This window comes from Carassius auratus, unplaced genomic scaffold, assembly GCF_003368295.1.
Source record: "Carassius auratus strain Wakin unplaced genomic scaffold, ASM336829v1 scaf_tig00214077, whole genome shotgun sequence".
Lineage (NCBI taxonomy): Eukaryota > Metazoa > Chordata > Actinopteri > Cypriniformes > Cyprinidae > Carassius > Carassius auratus.
Window position 1 is genome coordinate 430,869 of NW_020527513.1, and position 24,285 is coordinate 455,153.

General features: G+C 35.4%; 1 protein-coding gene across 1 annotated transcript in view; it reads left to right on the forward strand.

Annotated features, from left to right (window-relative positions):
* LOC113091086 (leucine-rich repeat and immunoglobulin-like domain-containing nogo receptor-interacting protein 2) overlaps positions 1–24,285 on the forward strand; it is a 157,264-nt gene that overhangs the window by 33,418 nt on the left and 99,561 nt on the right. Inside the window, exon 2 of the mRNA XM_026256508.1 lies at positions 10,783–10,861. The gene's annotated coding sequence lies outside the window, so the exon portion shown is untranslated. The remainder of the gene's footprint in view (positions 1–10,782; positions 10,862–24,285) is intronic.

Consider the following 24,285-nt stretch of genomic DNA (forward strand, 5'->3'; position numbering starts at 1 on the left):
AACAAAGAGCTTTTGGATATTAGTAGAGTAGTTTGAACATATGAATGATTTTGCTTTTGCTTTTGCTTTGTTCACAGCCTGGTGTTTAGCTAGCTAGTCAGTTTGTCTCCAATCAGCATAGTGTTACACTAAATGTGCAGGTTGTTCATTAAAAAGGGAGCTGTATCATTGGTAAATTTAATCTCAGTTTGAACAGAGCCATTGAGATATGTGTTGCTCATGGTGTATTCATCATTGATCATGCTGAATCATGGCCTCTTGTTTTTGTGTACCAGAGCGTGTTGTGCATTATCACTGGCATTGACCTCTGAGAGAGATCTGATATGCTCAAGATTGGAAAGTTAATATGTCCGTGTAACCCCACACCTCTAGGCCGCTGAATGGGACCCACACAGCGGGCCACTGAATGGGAGACGTAGGGGTATACTGTAAGTTGGTCTCTGATGTGCGTTTCCAATCTTTTAATAGTGACCTTTCTGAGTCACAATCATTTTGGGGTCATGTCATCTCCTATATCCTTGAAAACTGATTATGCAGTGTCAACCAGAGCTTAGTACTAAATGTCAACAGTGTATTCAGCCTGAAATCACACTCATCTGATGGTTTGTATCAGATTTCAGCCATTTGTTTGCCACTATGAAGTTTTCCACAATGGATTCTTTTTGATAAAGGCTTTTTGATGCACTTTCCTGTAAAGTTTTCTAAGCTCATGGAACTGTTTCTCGTGGTTTACCTTTATTGTATTAGTGAATTATCACCTGCTCTTATTCCAAAAAATGTTTGTTTGTTTGTTTGTTTGACACTGGCAATGTACACAGATATATGAAGAGTGAAGAAGGCCACATGTTGCTTCAAGCTAAAGATGACACTTTTTCCCCCCCACAGGTTTTGTATGAATCATAATAGGTGATTGTTTGTATTCAAATGTTAGAGTAAGTACAGTAACATACAAAATCAGTGTTTTGATAGGATTTAAAAAATAATAATAAAGACTCCTACATATGAGCAATTTAGAGAATTTAGGAATAATCTGAAAACTGTCCTGAACTGAAATAACTAGAATTATGTATTTAGTAATTTAGTTAGTTCATTTACATGTATTTTATTTTGTTTGTTTGTATGTTGGTTGGTTTACTTATTTGCACACCAACAATTTAGAGATATACAAACTGTTAGGAATAATCTGAAAACTGGTCTGAACTGAAATAACTAGAATTAAGTATTTAGTAATATAGTTAGTTCATTTACATGTATTTTATTTTGTTTGTTTGTTTGTTTGTTTGTTGGTTGGTTTACTTATTTGCTCACCAACAATTTAGAGATATACAAACTGTTAGGAATAATCTGGTCTGAATTGAAGATTGAATTAATTAATTTCATAATTTGGTGACACCCAAATAAAAAAAATGTATTTCTGGAATCTAAATAATATTAATAATAATAATAATAAATAAATAAATAAAGTGTGATTTCAGCTGGAATATATTATTGACATTTATTACTAGAGCTCAGTGAGATAATCAGTGTTGTGCATCTTCTGACATGACATGACCCCTGAAATATTTTAAATCAGTCACTTCTATGAAACGTACACCTTCAAGAACAATACTAAACCATAAGAACCAATGCCTACGAATGAGAGTGCTATTACATTGGTGATAAAAAGCTAATCATAAAAATAATGAGCTCTGGCAGAGCTATAGATTTTCCAGTTCCTACTCTCAAATCTAGCTGCAGTTGTTATCGACTAATATTTAATCAAATGTGCTGCCATAGTGAGATTTAGAAAAAGAATCACAAATACATTCTGACTATATTTTACAGAGCTGGAGGTTTGTAATGAGCAGGAAATGAAACTCAAATGGTAGTATAGTCACGTATGCAATGTTACAGTCACAGCATGATGGCTGGAGATCTCAAGGGTGAACGTGAAAGAAAATGACTGACCTAATTTCGTTCTCTGCCGGTAGTGTAGGTTTGTGTTTTGTTGTAGGTTTATTGTGTTTGTTTGTTTTTTTTCTCCAATTATTTTTTCCCCTCTGCATCAACCTACATATTGCATATCAGATTCAGATATCGGCATTCATCGGTGTAAGCAGAGGTGCAGTGGTTTGAGATTAATCTTTGGAAGACCTTTAATCTCAGGCTTGATTGCACCATGCATCCACACGGTGAGTGGAGTGGCGGAAATCAGTGCTGGATTTCCAACCGACACCCAGTGTATGCCCTGATTATGCAAATGACATGCCAATCAGCTTCAGTTATCTGACTAGTGCACAGCAAACAGGTCACCTTGTTCAAAAGCCTCCCTCTCTCTAATAATGATAGGGATCGTGATTTCATTTAGGAGTTGGTGTTTTGGAGGTCTCGGTAATTCCTTCGTTCTCGATCAGACAATATTTATTTATATTTATCATAATAAGTACAATAATTACACACTTTTTTCCTCTCAAACAAGTGTTGTTTGGTTGGGTTTTTCTATCTTTAAAAAGATATGTCAATAGCATGTTATTGTGTTTTCTAATTTGTATGTTAACTCATGTCATACTACAGTCTAAAAGTTGCTGAAAGTATTGTGTCTGTCTGAAGTACCTTGCATTTTTCAGTAGAAATACCTTTTCATTAAAAACAAGACGAATATGCTCACCAATTTGGTTCTAAACATAGAAAGACATCCCATTCTTCTTGAACATCTGATGTGACGTCTTGTCAAAGTGACTCATTGCACTCAACCAAAGCTCATGGCAAATGCTGAGATGTTCATCTCCAATGAATTTGTCATGTCAGTTCTCCTACCCTCCACTTTGCATTCACCATCTCCATTTTGTTCCAGAAATCCCTTCCTGGAGCAGTTTGTTGTCCTGCTCTGGATATTCAGTCAGGTGTGATGCTAATATGTGTAAATGACTCCGAGGCTTAAGATACTAAATAAACAAATCCCTTTCGAGGGCCAGTTGAGAGAAGATATTAAAACTGTTGTTCAGAGTGCAGATTAACTAATCAAGCATGGGTATTGATTGGCATTTTACTGACCATTGTTCACTCTGATCCTTGTATTCCCTTATCTGCTTCAAGTTTATTTGTATAGCGCTTTTTACGATACAAATTATTGCAAAGCAACTTTACAGAAAATCAAGGTTCTACAATATCTATTAGTAGCTTATCAGTGGTGACTGTCAGTTTATGTGCATATGGCAGAAATGTTCAGAAAAATTAATACAAGACGTAGTCAACCAGATGATGAACACTATTAACAGCAATTATTATATGATGCAATCACACTTGTAGCAACAACTCATTGTGCAATGAGAATTGTGTGGCGAGACCAATCACAAGTGAGATGAATATGGAAAAGTCACATGTTAGAAGGGGTGTGGAAACCATTATTACTAAATAAACATTTATTAGATTACAATACTGTTTATATATATTTTTATATATATTTATGTTTGTTTGTTTTCAGTTTTGGATGGTTTATTAGCTAAAGTCATCCAGCTCAAAACAATCAGAGTTTTCTCTTTTTCTTGATAATATTTGCTTAATATTCCTTGATGATCATGTTTATGTAATGTAAAGCCCTCAGGTGTGTGAATTGAGCAACATGCTCGTTTTCATTTTACCCCAGTATTGGTGATTGATTCTGGACTTCATTTGACATCCCTGTACTAGTGCTCACTTATGTGACTTTTGTTATGCCAGCTAAATAATATTCATGAGCCAAGCCAAAGTAATGATATACTGTCATGATATATTGTATCTCACTACATTTTTAGTTTGATTCTGCCACCAATTACTCTGATTAAAACTATACAGTATACCTGTATACCTTTTTCCAGGCATGTTTGTACTAGTGCCAATTTACCTGCCTTTCAAAACTAAGGGGCAATTGTTATGTCACTTAATTAATATTCATTAGCTAACTTTATATTGATATTATGAGAGACCTTTTTGATATTCCTACACCTCTGAATGTTAGTACAGGTTAAACAAGCAAAATAAATAACTTATGCACACAAGGAGACAGAGAGCAAACCTTGAATAAATATGAGAGTAGTAAAGTGCAGATGTGAGCATCCTTTAGCATGCCTTTGAAGGGCACAGGAAGTATTAACTTTCCAGTGTGAATGTGGAACACCTTTATGGTTGATTGTTGGTGTTGAATATATTTGACATTTTTGTATCAGGTGATGTTTGAGAACGAGGTGTACAAAGAGAGGTGAAATATGCATGCAAAAAGCAAGGGCACTCTATAAACAAGGTCGCGTCTGCATTACTAGAAAACTTTCAAATCCCTTCTGAATATGCTATCGTCATTTTCTCTTCCCGTTATTTATTTTCAAGGCTTGGCATCATTCCTTTGTTTGTCTTTTGCTTTGCTTTGTGTCACAACCTGTCTCACCTTTCACATCACAGTATGCTAATAATTATTGACTCTGACTAAGTGAGGGGGAAATAAGCACTGCTATAACCATAAAATTACAGAGACGTTTGTTTCATCTCACGTCGCATGCGAAGAAACATTGTGAGTATCTAAAGCTAGACAGGGAATCCAGTTTCACACAGGAAGACTTTGTTTAATAGCCTGCATTGTGCTGAATAAGCCTCTAGGGCTGAGAAAACTGTGACTATTCTTTTAACAGTGGCATTGCTACTGCCTGTGATTTTAAGGCAATCCTTTTTTGTGCTTATCTAGGCATGTGTTCTCATTTAGTTTGTCTCTTCTATGGCAGAGGTGCATCTCAATCTCAATCGCTCTCAAGAGGATGGGCAGTTACACTTCACCTGTACCGTTTTTCCATAGGACTAGGACAACATCCTTAAAGCCATTAATGAGAAACATTCTTTATGTTCTCACATTTTAACAGAAACACTATCATGAATGTTGTATATAGCTGATGTAACTCTTAGAATAATATACTACATGATTTGCGACCTGACAAAAAATACTCATTTTGTATTCTCATATTTATGAATAAACTACTATGTGACATACTTGCAGCATTCCACCTGGTTGCAGTTAAAGTTTTTTTTTCTATTTCTTCAAGAAACTGAGTTCAAGATTCTCTCTGTTATTGAGGCTGTGATATATATTTTATTTGGGTTTTATTATGCTTGTAAGTTTATTTATCCAAGCACAATTTCACCCTCACAATATCAGCTTGTCCTGAACTGCCTCAGCCATAACGGATGCCCCAGAATTGAATATAGATTCAAGTGAGCAAGACAGGCCGCCTGATGAATCTCAATTTGCTGGTGACCATATTTCACGGCTGCTTCGGTCTCACGAGTGAGGGAGAAATGGGAAGCTGCCATTCTGTTGGATTTGCAGTGATCCCAGTCAGAATATGACACATATTCAAATAAGGGTGACTAAGAATCAAATACTAGATAGATTTTTATCAATTGGGGTTAGTCTACTGACTAGTAAGAAAATCTATAATCACCTCCTCAAAAATCTATTGAAGGCATATTCTGTACAAGAGTATTTTGTCTCTCTTTTTTTTTAGTAAGAATGTCTAAAAGTTTTGTTTTATTTTCAGCAAATTATTTAGAAAGGTATGACTTGACAAAATCTGGATATTGTATTTTGAATTAGGGATGCTATGTTTTGTTCTATTTTTTGCAGTGTTGAAAGGGAAGTTGACTTGGTTAGACTAATCCAAGTAAACTTTACACATTTAAAATGTTTAAACATTGAAAAGAATACATTGATCATACTGTGTCAGCACAAGAAAAAATATTTTCAGCATTAAGATTTTTAAAAACTGGGTATATTAAAAAAAAACTGTTAATGGAACTCTAATATTGATGTGAAAAAAAAATTAAAAGTCAATTTAGGATAACTAATGACGGAGAGGTGACAGATGAAACCAGCATGTGCTACATTTCTTAAAATCAGTCTCAATTAAGGGTCTAATTTGTCAGCATTTTTGCTCAGTTGCTTCCTACTGCTGTATTAGGTGAATAAGTCAAGCTGTCATTACTGAACATAAACATGGAGGCCACTGATGTACTTCCATTACTGTATGTCATCTTATTGAATTTATTGAAACAGAGCAACCACTAAGTGGTGTTGCGTGTGTTTTTACATTATAGTTGTTTCAGCTCAGTCTTCAGGTCTTCAAACAGAATAAGCCTGTGCAGACAATTTGCAAATTGTCTTCATGCTCATTTATGAATGTTAAATGAGAGGATGGAGACAGAGGTCACAATGCTGATATGCCTCTGTATGGGGATTTTGCCCTAATTAGCCCAAAGCAAAGAGATTAATGCTCAGTTCCTTTGCCCATGGGTTAAACTCTTCCTTAACAAGCTCATTATGTTCATGTAATGATATTTCTAACATGCTGCACTACAGAAGGCAGTCCACAATACAGAAACAGCCTACATACCTCAAAGAATGGCATGGGTGATAAGCAATTATATTAAAAAATAATAATAATGATAATAATAAAAGATAGGCTATATTATTTTAAAGCATGTATATGCTCACCAAGGATGCAATTTTTGGATCAAACATTACATACATCAAAAACTTTGATCATACTTTACTATTTTGACATCAGTTCAATGTGAAAACCCGTAGCTTCAATTGTTTCTTAGTAAATCTGTCTGTCCTTTTAAAGAGCATTCTCTGTCACTGGTCAAATGTAGCATTCTTTGTTTGTTTGCACTTGCACTAATTCGATGAGTGCTCTAAGTGCATTCATCTCTTTTTTTTTTCTCTTGGAATGCACTGCACAGTGCCACTGAGGCTGAGGGACGAGGCCGTTCTCTTTGAGATAATGAGAACAGACGCTGTACATGTGTCTGTGTGTGTTGCCACTTCTCATTTACCCAACATGAGCATGGCAAAAGAGCAGAGACAAAGGAGAGACACAGGAAGAGAAAAAGACGGAAAAAACAGAGAGAGAGGGCAATGAATGGGAAACAAGAAATGAATCATAACGCACAGAAAGATTATTGGAATTTGACCTGTTTGGAAATGGGGTCAACACAACATGTCTTTTTAATAATATAATTTAATTTGTTTTGTTATTAATTGTCATTTCCATGTCATGTGGCCTTATCTTGTTTTTGTTCATGTTGTTTTTTTTTTTTTTTGGGAGGGGGGGGTATTTGTTTTGTTTTGTTTTTTACTTTAAAATGTGCTTGTGTCTGTATTAATTTGTTCATTCGTTTTTTACATTGTTAAAAAAGTTTGCACACTGCAATTTAAAAAAGACACTAGAGATTGAAGAAAAAAAGTAGCAATTATGAATAGAGAAATGAAGGCAGAGAACGTTTTCGCTGTCATGCTAGAGCTTAACTACGCTAGGGAAAGTTAGTTAAAATCTCTGTAACCCAGACCCTCTTAGGAGCACTATGACAGTAAGTCTACACTCAGGCTGTACAATATCATTGCTGCCTATAAACAAGATACTTCAAAACAGTCTACCAACACGCACGTCCTGATTTTGCTGAGTTAGATGTGTTCCTAGGTCAACATATTTTGTTGACCCTGGAACAACATTTTATTCCCAAAATATATTCTTGACCATATCCCTACACCTAAACCTAACCTTAACCATGAGTAATCCCTAGAATCTGAGGAAATGATAGATGAATGACAATGATGTACAAGCACCAAACAGTGCATAATTTTAAGCGCAAACTTCACTAAATCTATAAACTGGTTCTTCAAATCTGATTGGTTAGTCGCAATCTTGTTCCAGGGACAACAAAGATGTTGTCCCAGGAACATGTCTCACTCGTTAAAATCAGGTTCTGCTACCAACACACTCTATCACCACATGGAGCAAACTTGACCGAAGCTAACAAGCCACACTAATGGAATCTGGTTTAACTCAGGAAGGGAGAAGCTCCCTGCTTAAAATATCCCATTTTATTAGAGCACAGTTTATGTAGTATTAAACTAATGTTCCGTTTCAGCTGTGTTAGTGTCCCTACTGTGTTAGTACTGTTGCACCAGCCATTTGCAAGTTATTAGAACTTTAAATTCAGACTAGAGGCTTAGTAGACACTAGCAAGTTTGTAACTAAATCTAAACATTATTCGGTTGCACCAGTTGTTCGTAAGGTAACGTCTAAAAGTTTTAACTAGACTAAGTTGTAACTTGCGTACAGCTTTTGCAACAGGCCCCTGGAGGCTCATGGAAGCATCAATCCACTGTTCCCATCCCTTGCCATCCCCCTGGCACCCACTTTGATGCCCGTGTGTATCGGAGCACTCAATCTACTTAATTGCCACAATGATGAGATTAATTGGTGTGTTGTTATCCGTTACAACTGGCCCCAGGTTGAAGCACAGCAAAGGGCAAATCAAGCATGAACTGAAGACTAATCAAGCACATGAGACTGAAAGGGACTTAGCAATATGCCCATGTGGGCAGAATAATTGAATGAGATAGATATCACTGTGGCCGCTGGTCGATGAGAGGACATACCAGTGTTTAATAAATACCAGCATTAGGGCCTTTGTTCTTTTCTCTGTTAAGTGCTCTACAGTATATGTTTAAAAGTCTGGAGTTGGTTCTTATATGTTCATCAAGTCTGCATCGGAAATGCAGAAAAACTATAATATTATGAAATAATATTACAGTTTTAAAATAATTGTTTTCTATTTTAATTATTGATCTTTTTACTTGTATAGATAATTATCATGTGATGGCAAAGTTTAATTTTTAGCAGCCATTACTCCAACCATGAATGTCACTATCCTTCAGAAACCATTCTAATATGCCGATTTGTTGTGAAAAGCTGCATTTATTTTTGTCTATATTAAAAATAGCTGAGCTGATGTATATTTTTGTAGAGGAAGTGATACATTTTATTTTAGGATTCTGTGATTGGAAACGAGAATAAGAAACAGCAGTAGTTTGAAATAAAAATCCTTTGTAACATGAAAAAAATTATATGATTTAGATTAAATGAATGTTTTACTATATTATTTACTTACCCTCATGTCATTTCTGTATGCTTTTCTACTGTAAACACAAAATAATTTATTTAAAAATAATAATAATTCTATGTTTATCAATTTAATATATATATATATATATATATATATATATATATATATATATATATATATATATATAAAATCTCTTCTTCTTTTTTTTGACCCCACTTACATAACTGACATTTAATATATCATCTTTTGTGCTCCAACATGGGTCTTTACAGTAAGATCATTCAGAGAATATACCCAGGTGCATTTTTTAATGCTTTTCAGTACCATTTTGAAAAGATGAAAGTCTTTCAGAAAAGAAAATCTGGGATTAGTTTTTAGTATTAGTTAAGCAGTTTGAGAAGAGACTCATAACCCATATAACTGCCTGAAACTAACTTTTTGAACTAAATTTGGACACTTTGACCAGGCATTGTACTTGTAAAGCACCTTAATCTCCTTTTTAAAGAGGAAGCTTTTTTATATCACACTGAGAAAACAATGACAGTGTTATTTTCCCTATGTGTTATCCATGACGGTGGCTTTGGGGAAACTACTACCGATGATTAAGGAAGGGGATGAGATGAATTATATCTGCTGTCCTCCCCCTGTGGTCCTTTCACTGATACAGCTGGTATGTTTAGGAGAATAAGAGAGGGAAAGCACACTTTGTCATTTCACCTTGCACAGGTTGAGTTGTCCTACTTTTTCTGTGTGGATTGTAACACCCACAGGCATGAATCAATATCAAGGGTCTTTTCAGCTTGTGCTTTTGAAATCTTATGCTTTCATATGGCACTAGAACTTGCTTCATTATGTTTGATCAAAACAAGGTTATTGCTCCAATACCTCATGTGGAAGATAAACAACGTGGGCTTATGAAACAATATTTTGTCTGAGTGTAAATAGAGCCAAGAATAATTATTTTACCTAGTTTGGCCACTTTCAAGGCCATTGATATTCTACAGTCGTCGTGATCTTAGGCACCGAGCATAACAACGAGATCCGGAGGATAAATGATCAAACAGGAGGACAGCTATTGTCCTTCAACTGCTTAATGGGCTACTATACAGCACTGAGTGTCAGGACTGATTTCAGAGTCCAGAAACAAACTTTCTACTCGTTTTTTTTCTTCTTCTTCTTCTTTTCCTTTACTACACAGTTGTCTTCTACATATTCCCCAGCTTCCATTACCAATTCAAGACCTGGTGTTTGCATAATCACCTTGCCTCTGTCTACCACTAGGCCTGTATGGAGAGACTCATTAGTGTCTTTTCAGATGCTAAAAGAAAGAGAGAAATACTGTCCGAATGAAATGATTTCCACAAGGTGGAAAGGAGGAGCACGAGTGGACTGGGATATAGATATTCTGAATCCTTGCTGTGAGATTTCTGGGTTTTAAATAACAAGAACAATATCCTGTGTCATAGAACAGCATCCTGTGTAGTGCAAAAGAGGATAGAGGAAGTGGAAAAAGGTAAAGCCTCTTTTTCTCATGTCAGGCTTTGTACATATTACATGATATTGATTGTGCAAAAGTTTCATTGTGGCTTGGCCCAGACTTTGCTGGAAGCGCATATGAAACCCGAGCCCTAGAGATTACGGGTAAAGCTGTGAAACACAGAGTTTGCAGACAGCATTCGCAGTTATAACATACTGTGTTGCTATTTACATCCATAAGGGTGTTTCCGTTGTGTACTAAATTTCTCCAGACTATTGATTCAGTATTTGTTTGGCTGCTATTTATTTGTGTGTGTGTGTGTGTGTGTGTGTGTGTGTGTGTGTGTTTCTACCTCACTTTGATCTGTGTATGTATTTTGTGTTTTCTTGCAGATATAAGAAGCAAACCCTAACGAGAAGGCTCTTTAGTAGAAGAAAAACATGGCCAAGGGGAAGATCTCTTCTCCATGTGGTAAGCACCTGCTTGTTATTTCCTGATATGTTATGGCGGCACACCATATTGTTTAGTTCAGATAAACGGCATAAATATTCAAAATGTATTCTGAAAACATCAATCTGCAACAACAAACAAACTAATCAATCTATATTTAACCACATTTCCATTTCAGTAAGCTTTTAAGGTCTCCGCAGACGGCTGTTCAAAGATGTATATTCACCGTCTAATCCCTTCACACACACGCATAAATATACTGACGTATGCATGCTCATTACCGTATGACACAGAGTTGATATAGATTTATTTTCCCAAATGCCTCTGAAAGTCATGGAAAGCAGAGGGTTGGTTGAGTAGCAGCGTAATAATCCTGGTACAGCGGAAGTAAGGAATCATGCATCAAAGCATTTGCCATCTGTAGGAGGGCTTGAGTCCCTCAAGATGCATTAGCTCTCTGTAATGGGTTCGGCAAGGTGCAGCAATAAGGGACAGATTCTAGAAAGAAAGTTATTGATTGTCATACAGCCAGAGCTGTGCAAAATTCAGAACTGAAGAATTGGCTCCTTTTCAGTTCATAACTGTGACTCTGAATTGAATTGGCCACACCTCACGAGAAGCTGAATTAGAATGACAGGAAGGGGAATTTATTGAATTGCAGTTCAAAGAAATTCAACCCATGAAATGCATTCTGAGAAATTAAATGTTCCACAAAAGTTTATTAAATATTTAAAATGTATAAAATATTATAAAATGCATCGGATAAGATGTTAATAACTTCAAAGCCTTTCAATTTAAATTCATTTAAATCCTACATCCTTTATAGGCCTATTATAATTGTAACTGTTTGCTTTATCAATTCATATTCAATTCAGATTAACACCAAAAAAAAATTATTAAAACACACAACTATTTTTCTTCATGCACAGATAATAGTGAGACAATATGGTTGAATTGTTGTGTCAGGAGTATTTGAAGCTTTTTAATCGAGAAATTATAAAAACAATCAAGGCTGGTGGTGAATAAACACATTAGCACAGCCATATGTCACAAAACATGCAGATGTTGAGACTCATCAACAGTGCACAGCTCGTACAAAGAAGTTATAGAATATATCCTTAATTTCTACACTTAAGCATTATAGTTTTTAGCATAATTAACCATTAACAATCTTTATCTGTTGGATCACAGAATTGGACTTTAGCGGCATGTTTGTGAAAAAAGTTTGCATACATACAGGGCCGTCGCAAGCTCAAATGCCGCTCTAGGAAGAGCACGATCGTGCCACCCCCACCTCACACTCACAATTAGGTATCCTAAAGTGCATGTACAAAAATTATTATTATTATTTTATCTATAAAATTACAGTAAAATAAAAACTTGTAAGCATGTTTTCAGATGGGTTTTTTTCATACTGCAACGTGAAAAATGTACACAATATAACAGCTGCATATAATTTCTGTTTTATAAGAGTGTACAGAATAAAATAAACATATGCACACAACTTTTTTAGTTCATAAGTACTGGAGGTTTTGATTTTTTCTTGACTTATACACACAAACACACATTCACCCAACTAATAGCCTACATTGCAGAAGCGTGCGCATCCGGCTTTAGCAGCAGCAAACGCTTTGATTGCGTCCTCGAGTTTAACTTGTACTTCGGAGATAATTTTTTATCAGTTTAAGCTTTGAGAAACTGCGTTCTCCAGAGCTCACAGTGTCGGGGAGAGTGAGAAGCACTCTCAATGCAAATAAAACATTTGGAAAAATTGATTCCATCCATTTTTCAATGATGAATTAAGGTTAAGCTCATCCAGTGGTTTAGCTCCAGCAACCAGGTGTCTGCCCAAAGCAGTCAGCTCTTCAAACAATTCATGCCCATCAACATCCCACGAGTCTCCATGAGTCAGGGCCTTTTCCAGTCTTAAGCAATCCTGAAGAACTACTAATTTAAAAAAGGAGACTCTTTGTTTCTCCAGTGCTTGCTCATTTAAAAGCTGTCATCTTTTGTACTCATGACCAGATAATTTTAGTTGACATTTTTGAATATACATTAAAGTATTTTTCACGCATATAGCCTACTAATAGGGCGCGGTCCGGTGGAAATTGTTTTATTCTAAATTTAAAGTTAATTTAAATTTATACTAATGTAGTGGGGACAAAAATGCTGTTGATATAAGTGTGATAACTGTAACCTAATGTAAAACAAACAAATTAATAAATAATTATCTCTCTCTCTCTCTCTCTCTCTCTCTCTCTCTCTCTCTCTCTCACTCTCGCTCTCTTGCCTTGTCTCTCTCTTGCCGCCCTGTCTGAGCTGCCGCCCTAGGCGGCTGCCTAGTTTGCCTATAGGCACGCGCCGGCCCTGCATACATATTTCAACTGTAGATGTATGTCTTGTTAATGTGGTAAGGAAAGTGCAAATAATCAGATGCCTGTGGCAAAACTCCATGTATGTCCACATGATAACTTGCAGTAATTGATTTAACAATAAGAATGAACAGAGGGTCACAAGAGGGTCTAGATAATGGTGGCTTTTTATTGGACTACTTGATTTGCATGGCAAGTGTGTGTATAGCAGTTGAGCATTTCAGTATTTCAGTCTTTTTGGTGTGGATTTAGTTTAATTTGAAATCAGGGCGAGCAACACTTTTTTTTTTATATAAGTGGTCTCCCATGTCTCCTGTGGCTGCAGTGTCCTTGATGTTGCTCCTTCCATGAAAATCAGCAGTAGTCTCAAAAGATTCCTGAACGCTGAATGAACTTCCAAAGTACATTGTTAATCTCTTTGGGTTTAAGAAAATGAGGGTTGAAAATGTGGTCATCTCTGGACAGCATGCTGCTACACCATTTTTCTTTCTCTTTGTGTCACTTTGAATCCCCCGTGTTTTGAGCATTTTCTGGTTAGTGTTCACATTCACATATTGCTCAAAACTGTTTAGCACTGGTCTGCAGGGTAAAATTGCATTGCTGTGATTTCACATTGTTTGGTTCCACATCCATGTGACAATGCTATTTGATTTGATTAATTATATTCACAACAAACTTCTCCTTTTTTGGTGTTGTATTCTGTAATAGGCGGGATCATGAAAGGACACGTGCAGTGTTCAGGCATGAATTTATCAGCAGTGGTACAGTAGAGGTCAGGCATCAGGGTGAGCGTGATTTCACCAAGTAGAGGTCAGGCATCAGGGTGAGCGTGATTTCACCAAGTAGAGGTCAGGCATCAGGGTGAGCGTGATTTCACCAAGTACAACATGTTCCTGGATCAACATCTTTGGTAATCCTGGAACAAGATTCCAATTAATCAATTAGAATTGAGATATGAATTTTCTGGAAATATCCCAAATCCAAGCTGATAATGAAAGTGGATTAGATAACCAGCTTTACTGACGATATGCGCATTAATCATCCACCGATATATATCGTGCAGCCCTAATGCGAACATATAGCCGTAAAATCTATTAAAAATGTATTTCTCTCGCTCTCTCGGTTCCACTATTCTTCACCCTACAGATAACCTCTTCATCTCACCTGCATATCCCGCAGATTTGTGGCCCTGCTTCCTACAATGGTGTGCTTTTCTGGCTGCTTTTTCTGATGCAATATTTAATGTGTATGTTTAGAGACATACTGAGTTTTGTATGGAATATTTGTTACTGTGTGTCATATTCACTGCACTGATAAAAGCATCACTATCCTATTCACAAGCTAGAGTACAGGCTCGTCTTGCTGCTGGAGTTACAGAAGGTTGCATCATAGACACCTCTGAAAGAAGAATCTATCATCGATCTATCAATCTATCTATCTATCTAGATTATTACTTTCTTTCTCTTTATTTCTTTCTTCACACACACGCACGCACATTTGACTTTTAATATGTTCAATTAGTCAAATCTAGTAGAGGAATTTGTGAGAGAACCATCAATGTTAGGATTCAGCTGTGTCATAGTGTTGCAGTATTACATATAATATCAACATTCAAGGATGAATTATGTACTTTGTGCTACAGTATGAGTCTTGTTTACTACAGGATATATTTATATGCTAGGTCAAAAGCTGCTGATTCAGAGAGGGAATATAGATATACAGTATCTGAATCGGTATATTTGTGTCCACCTTCATATCATCAGCATAAGAAAACAACAGAGATACAACTCTTGATACCAGAGCCATCTGACAGTTAACACACTTGAGTCTTAGTTACTGTCTAATTCACAGAGCAGAGGGAGACAGAGCCAGTCACAAATGGCAGAGTTAACCAATTGGAGTCTGATCGGAGTCTCATGCTTTGAACAGGAAATATTGAGCCTCAAATATGCATTGTTCCCTTTGGCAATGGTGCGACTTTGATTTCAAATCAATATTTTCTTTGGAGTATATTACACTTAGTTGTACATTTTCCACTCATGTCTTTCTCTTGAAGATCAAAGAAGGGCTCATGGTATATCACATGACATCATCGCAATGCAAATACGCCCTCTTCACCACTGCATAGAAAAAAAAAAATACTGTAACATTCAGCTGATCTTGTATGGGAAGATATCAGAGATCCACTTTTGTTTCACAGTGAAGGCATAATGACTTGCCTTGCTATTCAATGGTAAAATGGGTTCCTACTATAGTTGATAAGTATTGGCATGCATACAAAGAGAAAGATATATATGCACCTGCACATCTAAAGTATTAGGCTAAGATTTAGAAAGACTGTATGGACTATTTAAAAAGTGACTTCAGGTATATTCAGTTCTGTCCTATAGTTTTCATCAGATTGAAAGTGGAAAAAGACAGATTATGTTTTCACAATACTCAAAGAATTGGTTTACTTGACAGTCTGCTCACCATTCTCCCAGTCTGGGCAATTTTTGAAATGCCTGTCAAAACATTGATGTGGTTTGGAGTGAGATGATGAAATCCTCAAAATGTGTCTAAGATTTTTAACTCATCTAGATAAAGACAGACCCCTCCTGGGATCTTATTTGTAACAGGAGGAAGACAAAAGCATATTATTGATGACATCAGCTGAGTAAAATGTGCATGGTAGCAGCTGAAGACCATTGATATGCCATGCTAAATCTTCCCTAATAATCCTCTGATTCTCATGCTCAGAAGCATGTAAGCCATAATTCTTTGCAAACACAGCTCACAGGCAAGATCTGTTGCTCAAGAAAATTCATAAATGTAGGGTAATATAAAGGGGAAATGATTCATAGTCTTAAAGCCAAAGAAGTATTGACAGGAAGAAACGACTGACCGACAAGCAGTATATTTTATTTTTTAATTTTTATGTATTTATTTATTTATTTATTTTAGGGTGGCATATGGATAAAGGCAGATATCTGAAATGCCTGTTTTTATCGCTGGCTGAAAAATAACTAAATAAAATAGAGTGTAGACTTTGTATTTCTTTGTAGTTTTTGAACATATGTCGGTCTTGGCACCTGTCTAGCTTGGAGAGTGTAGTTGATGCTTTGATTGGAGTGTGGCACAATCTGAAGTAATTGTAATCTAACTCTACATCTCACAATTATGTTTTTGTGGTGTCTACCATGGAAAAAATAATAATAATTCAAATTAAAAGGAAACTTTTTTTTCTCACGATATATATTTTTGCTAATTCTGAGGTTATATCTCGCAATTCTCATAGTTCACAGTTATAACGTTTTTTTTTTTTTTTTTTTTTTTTTTGCGAGTTTCTGTTTAGGCAATTTGGACTTTATCTCAAAAATGTCAGAACATAGAGAGATTGCCAAAACTTGGAATGGAATCCTCCAAACTGAAGTACAAATGTCAGCAGATGTTGCTGAATAAAAGTTGCTATAATAACATTTTCCCTTAAGATTCTGCCATAGGAAATGGGAAGATTTAGTTTGAATGAACATGCAAGGGTTATTATTAAGTTGTTATTGAATATACAGAGGTGAAAATTGAGTGAGAATTTTTGGAATAGATTCAAGACCTCTGTGGATGTTAGGAGCAGTATCGCTGCTTTTCTAAAACCGCAGCATGTCAACCACATGTCTCCGCACCAGTCAACAGCCCAGTCAGTGTGAGGCTTCTGTTGCAATTTAATTAGACCAGATGAGTCTTGTTCAGCCAAAGACTCACTCACAGGGGACAGCCAAAATGTCAGCCATGATCTTGCACACTTTTAATTAAAAGAAATGTGAGCTATTTGGTGTGCGACGGCGACTTTTTCTGTTTTTTTGTTTGCTGTGTGGCTGTCCATGTTTAACTGCAATTAAAGGAGGACATATGACTAAACAGACAAGGTTTGCCCTAATTCTTTGTCCAGTCTGAAATGCTTGACATTGGATTAGTAATTTTGCTCCATTTGTTTGTGATGTGAGACATCAGTTTTTACTGAGCCATGGAAATGAATTTACAAAGTGCATTATGATTATGTTTCTACAACCACACCAACTGATGTTGTTTGTTGTTACAACTTAACAATGGTGTACTGTATATATATTCTTTAATCCCTCATTTTAGTAAAATGTGATGACATGAAAATATTCAATAAACAGTTGTTTTTAAGTGATTTGTTGATTTTGTATCCAGCGTCTCTCATGTGCGCTTTGAAATAAAAAGCAAATTTGCACTTAGTATTAATAGTGGATTTATTTTATGGATCAATATCCAGAGCCATTTAAAAGAATGTGAGGGAATGCAAGAGCTGGTACTACATGCAGTGTGTGAGAACAAGTTTCTGATGCAGATCAGGTTAATGAAACGTTGCAACAAAGCCATCTCAAACTTTACTGGGTGTTTTTAACAACACATTATTTTTGAAACTGTATAGTATAATGTTCGTGTTTGTTGACTATTTTTTGAACTATTAGACTGGAGATGGCATTTAAAGAACAAGCTATTCCAGTCAAACCAGGGAATTTACTAAAGATGAATACTAAACATTTATTCAATGTGCTTGCTTTATTGTTTAAAGTGTATGATTTGCTAAAGGAATTATGTAAATCAGTGTTAACAATGCCACAAAAGCACTTCTGTGGCGTTTGACCAATAAAAATGCGCAAGCATCTCTATTAAAGAAAATCCTTCTTTATGCAACAAATAACAATTTTTGAATTTTGCGGTCATTGTTTGCAAATACATATTTGTTCATCATTATTTTAGCATATATGATGTTGCTAATTTAAACTTAGATGTGGCATGCAGGCCAGGCACTGGTGTCTAAGGAAAGTGGCAATAATAATTATTTCAATTAAAATCTGACGATGTGTTTTATTCATAGGTACACTATAAAGTTCACTCTATTCTTCTCCTAGTTGTGATTGACTTTTATGTATTTCTGGAGAAATAGGTGAATTTACGTGATGTTAAACCTAAGATCCAAAACACACATAACATATTTGCAGTGAAAGGAATGACTGGCTTTCAGCTTTGCAATTAATTTTTAGTGCAAAGCTATTTCACCCTACAGTGTTTTATTTTTATATGTATTGTACAGAAAGACTGATTTTGAAGTATTTCTGCCTTTAGGGTTACATATTTTAGTTATCAGAAGAGTTAGCAGGGGCTGATAAAATATTTCTCACCTTTTATTTCCCCCCTCACTGCTTTGTTGTTAGGATTGTAAGCCTGTGGTAGTTTGACCCAAGAGGAGAGCTCTAATCTACTTAGAATGTCCTGTTCTCCTGTTGCCTTTCTCCTGATTTTTTTCCCCCTTCTTTTGTTTGTTCACTGGAAATATGAGGATCCTAATTAAGCTGTGCCAGAGAGGAGCTAGAGCAAGAAAAGCTCCTGTTGGCCAACTGTAAGCAGCTCTCCACAAGCTTGGAATTAATGTTTAATTTATTTCTTATATATGATTTATGGATGCATTGGTGGATGTGTGTGCGTGAGTGTCTGCGCTGAGTGTGTAGGAAGAAGAGATAGCATTGTGTTGGATGTAACTAGGTCATTTTTATATTGTGGCTGTGTAATGCATTATCAGCACAGGCAAATATAGTGTATTGTGTCCAAAACTATATACAGGACATTAGACTTGGATCATGGATTATTTCTGCAGTATTTGTTCTGATGCATTCCAATGAATCCATCAATACACACTCTCTCACACACACACACACACACACACACACATACACACACTCGCACACACAAACACAAACCAGAAAAATTTATTCATTCATTCATTCATTTACCCTCATGTTTTTATTCCATATGATGTCATATTTTAAAAGTGGAATTATTAGAAAATTAAAATGTATATAAAAAAAACTGATTTAATGATTGATTATAAATTATTTTCACTCAGAAATTGCTTGTAAATTACAAAAATAACAATAGTAATAAAAAGGCTATTATAGTATTTCAGTTAAATATTCTCCAATAATCTTTATTTAAAATTCCAAGAAAAAAAATTATATTATATAATATTATATTATATAATTATAATATTCATTATATTTTATTTACAATTTCAAGATTTATTATATTATATTATATTATATTATATTATATTATATTATATTATATTATATTATATTATATTATATTATATTATTAATAAAGCTATTAATGGGTAAACTGTTTCTTTAATAAAAACCAATGGCCTACTTTTGATATGTCAAACATATTTTTAAAAGTATGTCATCCATTACTGAAACGGATGCAATATTTCAAACAAACAAACAAATAAATAAATGAGTTGTACAATTATGAATGTGTATAGAGGACTAGTTTTGCTATAAGATTGATTTCATAATTACCCGTCACTATACAGTGTGTCACATTAATGTGAGATGTAGTTGGGTTGACATTTTAGTCTAACAGCCCCTTTCTGTGGGCTGTTCATGTGCAGAAAAGGCTTTAGTATGCCGGTAGTCAAATATATTGCTTGCGAGACTACATGCATGAATATATAGCATATTAGCACACTGCTGAACAGAGGTGAATAAGAAGCACTGAATGTGCAAGTCCTCACAAACAGAGACACGTGAACGGAATGAAAATGATGTGTAATTGTCAGCTGACCGCATGCAATTTGCATGAGGACTTACAACTACAGTTATCTGGGTCTGAAGGGTAATACACACTTAGATCCACAAAATCTCTCTCTCTTTCTTTTTTCCAGTTGTGCAGACAATAGGAAGTTAAGTAGTCGCACAGGTGGCTCATACATCTTCACATGGGAAAATGCAGATCCAAAGCTTTCAGGTGGCAGCTTGAGTCACTGCGGGAAAGAATCTCTCAGTTTCTTTCAGTCTCACCCTTTTAGTGCACAGTCAGCCACTTCAAACATGACGGGATACTCTGTAGCATGTGCAGCCCACCATGAGACCAGCTTTAAGTCCCTTCAAAACAGGCAGCATCACTGGGTGTGACTGTGAGTTGCTGACTGACTGAACAGAAGGAGGACGTAAAGGCTGATAAATAGAAGTTTCGTTGTATTTTACAGTGTGTGATGCAATTCTGGAGATTGCAGAATGGAGAGGGAAACGTTGAGGTCATATTTTATCCAGAGAATAAGCCATAGAGGGCAGTAGGGGTGGGATTTCAAGTCCAAAACATTTTTAGCAAATTGCTGAATTTTCAGGAATTTGTCTTTGCTAATATGTTTTCATGATTGCTAATTAAATTAAATTACTTTAGTAAATTACATGATTATTATTATTATTATTATGTTTTATTATTATTATATATGTATTTTATATAAAGATTTTTTTATAAATACATATATTAATATTATATTTATTTTTATATAAAAGTATTGAATGTTAATGGTCACTTAAGACATTTTAAATATTTAGTTATTTATTTAGTAAAAATACATTTTATTATTTTTAAATTGTATATTGAACAAATTGTATTTGTACATTTTCAGTTATGTAATTATATAAAATACATGAAAGTAAAAGAGCAAATACATAAAATTACAAAAGCTCTGCTAACAACAGGGAACAAATGAAACTTTTTGCTGACTTTGTGATCAAAGTATTCCACCCTTTAGATGAAGTAAGAACATACTTTTTCACAGATATAAAAAAAAAACAGAATCATAAAAGAGTTCCCAGTGTACATCAAAGTATGATTTTTCAATATTTTATGAAAAGATGTACTGTACCCATGCCTGCACATTCACGGTCAAGGCGAAACCCTGAATATTCACTGACCCTAGAACGACCCCTGAATTCAAGGGAGAGTATGCTAATGCTAAGCGCACACATGCTAAGGTCAGAAAATCACATCTACTCAGCACCATGGGAGGCTTGGGTCTGACCTCATGAAGCCGGGATAGTGTCGTTTAGAGGCTTGCGGTGAACTGAACTCCCTGTGGCGCTGGAGTGGAGGTGAAGGAAAAGTGCAGAGGTCTTTCATAAGGTCATGGGTTCATACTTGAATCTAAAGATGTTTTTGTCGTTTAACATAAGGATTGCAGAATTACAGAAGTTCTAAACAAACACAAGTATGTGTTTTTGTTTTAATGTTGAGTGTTTTAATATTGAAATAGTCAGTACATACAGTGTCGCCCACAAATATTGGCACCCTTGGCAAATATGATCAAATAAGGCTGTGAAAATTCATCTGCATTGTTAATCCTTTTGATGTTTTATTTGAAAAATTCACAAAAATGTATCCTTTCATTGGATAATAAGAATTTAAAATGGGGGGAAATATCATTATGAAATAAATGTTTTTCTCTAATACACATTTGCCACAATTAAGGACACCCTTTTATTGAATTATTTTTTAAACCTCCATTTGCCAGTTTAACAGCTCAAAACTGTCTCCTATAATGCCTGATGAGGTTAGAGAACACCTGACAAGAGATCAGAGGCCATTCCTTCATCCAGAATCACTCCAGACCCTTCAGATTCCCAGCTTCTCCTCTTCAGTTCACTCCTCTCATTTTCTGTAGGGTTCAGGTCAGAGGACTGGAATGGCTATAGCAGAAGCTTGGTTTTGAGCTCAGTGACCCATTTCGGTGTTGTTTTTGAAGTTTGTGTTTGGATTATTGTACGGTTGAATGATCCAAACATGGCCCATTATAAGATTTCTAACAGAGTCAGTCACTTTTTGATTTTTTATCTGTTGGTATTTAATAGAATCCATGATGCCATGTGTCTAAACAAGATGTCCAGGACCTCCAGCAGAAATATAGGCCCACAACATCAAAAATACAGCTGTATATTTCATTGTACACATGGGGTACTTTTTATCCCTGTTTTCACCAAACCCATCTTGAGTGTTTACTGCTAAAAAGCTCATTTTTAGTTTCATCTGATCATAGAAGCCAGTCCCATTTGAAGTTCCAGTCGTGTCTGATAACTGAATATGCTTCAGTTTGTTTTTGGATGAGCTAGGAGAATTTTTCTTAAAACCCTCCCAAACAACATGTGTTGATGTAGGTTCTGTTTGACAATTTTTTTAAAGGTCTTCTGAACCAGAAACTCAACTATTTTCTGCAATTCTCCAGCTGTGATCCTTGGAGAGTCTTTAGCTACTCAAACTGACCTCCTCACCATGCATTAGGACGATATAGACACACGTCCTCTTCCAGGCAGTTTTCTAACATTTTCTGTTGATTGGAAATTCTTAATTATTGTCCTGATGGTGGAAATGGGAATTGTCACTGCTCTAGCTCTTTTCTTAAAGCCACTTCACCAATTTGTGATCAATCATCTTTTGCTGCACATCAGAAATATACTCTTTGGCTTTTCTGATTGTGATGGATGATTAAGGGCATTTGGGCTTTGTTTTCCCTCCACTTTATATTTCTGTGAAACAGGAAGCAATGGCTGGATAATTTCATGTTTATAATCATGCTGGAGTGCTCAAAATTGTGAATATGAATGGGAATATACTTCAGAGATATTTTACTCATAATAATTTCTAGGGGTGCCAATAATTGTGTCCAACGAGTATTTGAGAAAAACATTAATTTCATAATGATATTTCCCCTCCGCACTCTTATTATCCAATGAAAGGATACATTCTTGTGAATTTTTTTAATAAAAAATCAAAAGGATCAACAATGCAGATGAATTTTCACAGCCTTTTTTGATCATATTTGCCAAGGGTGCCAATATTTGTGGGCGGCACTGTATAAGTAGTACTGAACTTGATAATAAATGTATTTATTTGTTTGTTTGCTTGCTTGCTTGTTTATTTACTCCACATTAAGAAAAGGTTGTAGCGCCAAACACTAGTCCAAATATCCAGTAGGCAACTAACATAAGGTGCATAGGCACTGAGCAAGGGTTAATACCCGAAAGCGTTCTGCACCTTTGCACTTCTGCACTTTTTTGTACATATTTTTGTGACCTCTGAGCAATGAATATAATGTGGTGGTTGAGGAGATCCCCCCTCACAATGTAGAGCGCTTTGAGTGCCCAGAGAAGCACTATATAAATGTAAGGAATTATTATTAGTAGTAGTAGTAGTAGTAGTAGTATCATCAGCCTTTTTGGCTGAATCTAGATGAGTGCGGATCTCTTTCATCTTTATTTATTTAATGAAATAATTTGTTTATATATATATATATTTTCATAACTTGTGTATTTTTTTTTTATTATGCATTTATAATAAATTAAATACATAACTGATAAAGCCCAAATAAAACTACAAAAAATACAAAAGTTATGAAAATATTTATACAATATATGTTGATATTCAGGATTAAAAATATATATATATAATGTGAGCAGTGAATAGACTTCTCAGTAAATAAATAATCTTTATTATTAATTAATTTATTTAGGTATGTTCACTATTTATTTAAATATTCAATATATAAAAATATATTGTATAATTTATAGATTCTTATGCTTTTAATCAATTAAAAACGAATAGTTTACAAAAATAAATTTACGACAATATTGAAGAAAAAAACAGACTTTATTTATTTATTTATTTATTTATTTTTATTGACTGTTCTCACGGCTCATAACGCAATAATGTTGGAAATTAGAAGTGCAGTACATTATTGGGAAACCCTGTAGATAAAGTGAGAATATGACCATATAATTTTTTTTTCTTTCTTTCTTTTTTTTCCTCATCTCTGTAGCACTAAGCCAGCATGATAAAAGACAATCTGGTGAATGCCAGATCTGACCCACAAAGATAAACATGAATAAAAGGCTGTATCAGCCTGCCACAACTCACTCGGGGGTGAAGCCCATCTGAACAATGCTTCACAGCTGATGGCCCTCAGTCCTTGGTGTAAACAGAAACAAATGTGGCATTTGGAAAATAGGCTGTATAAGAAACTAGAGCATGCTGGCTATGTGTGTGATTGAGGAGGGAGAGAATTGCCCAATTTGTCAGTTTAGATAAGGTCAGTGTTTAAACCGCCCGGCTACAATAATCGAATGCAGCAGGGGCGGATGCCCCCAGCTGCAGCTAAAAAGTGTGGCAGAAGTCATCTGTGCCACTAACAAACTCATCACAGAAGTAGATCCAGACTGCTAGCAGTTATAT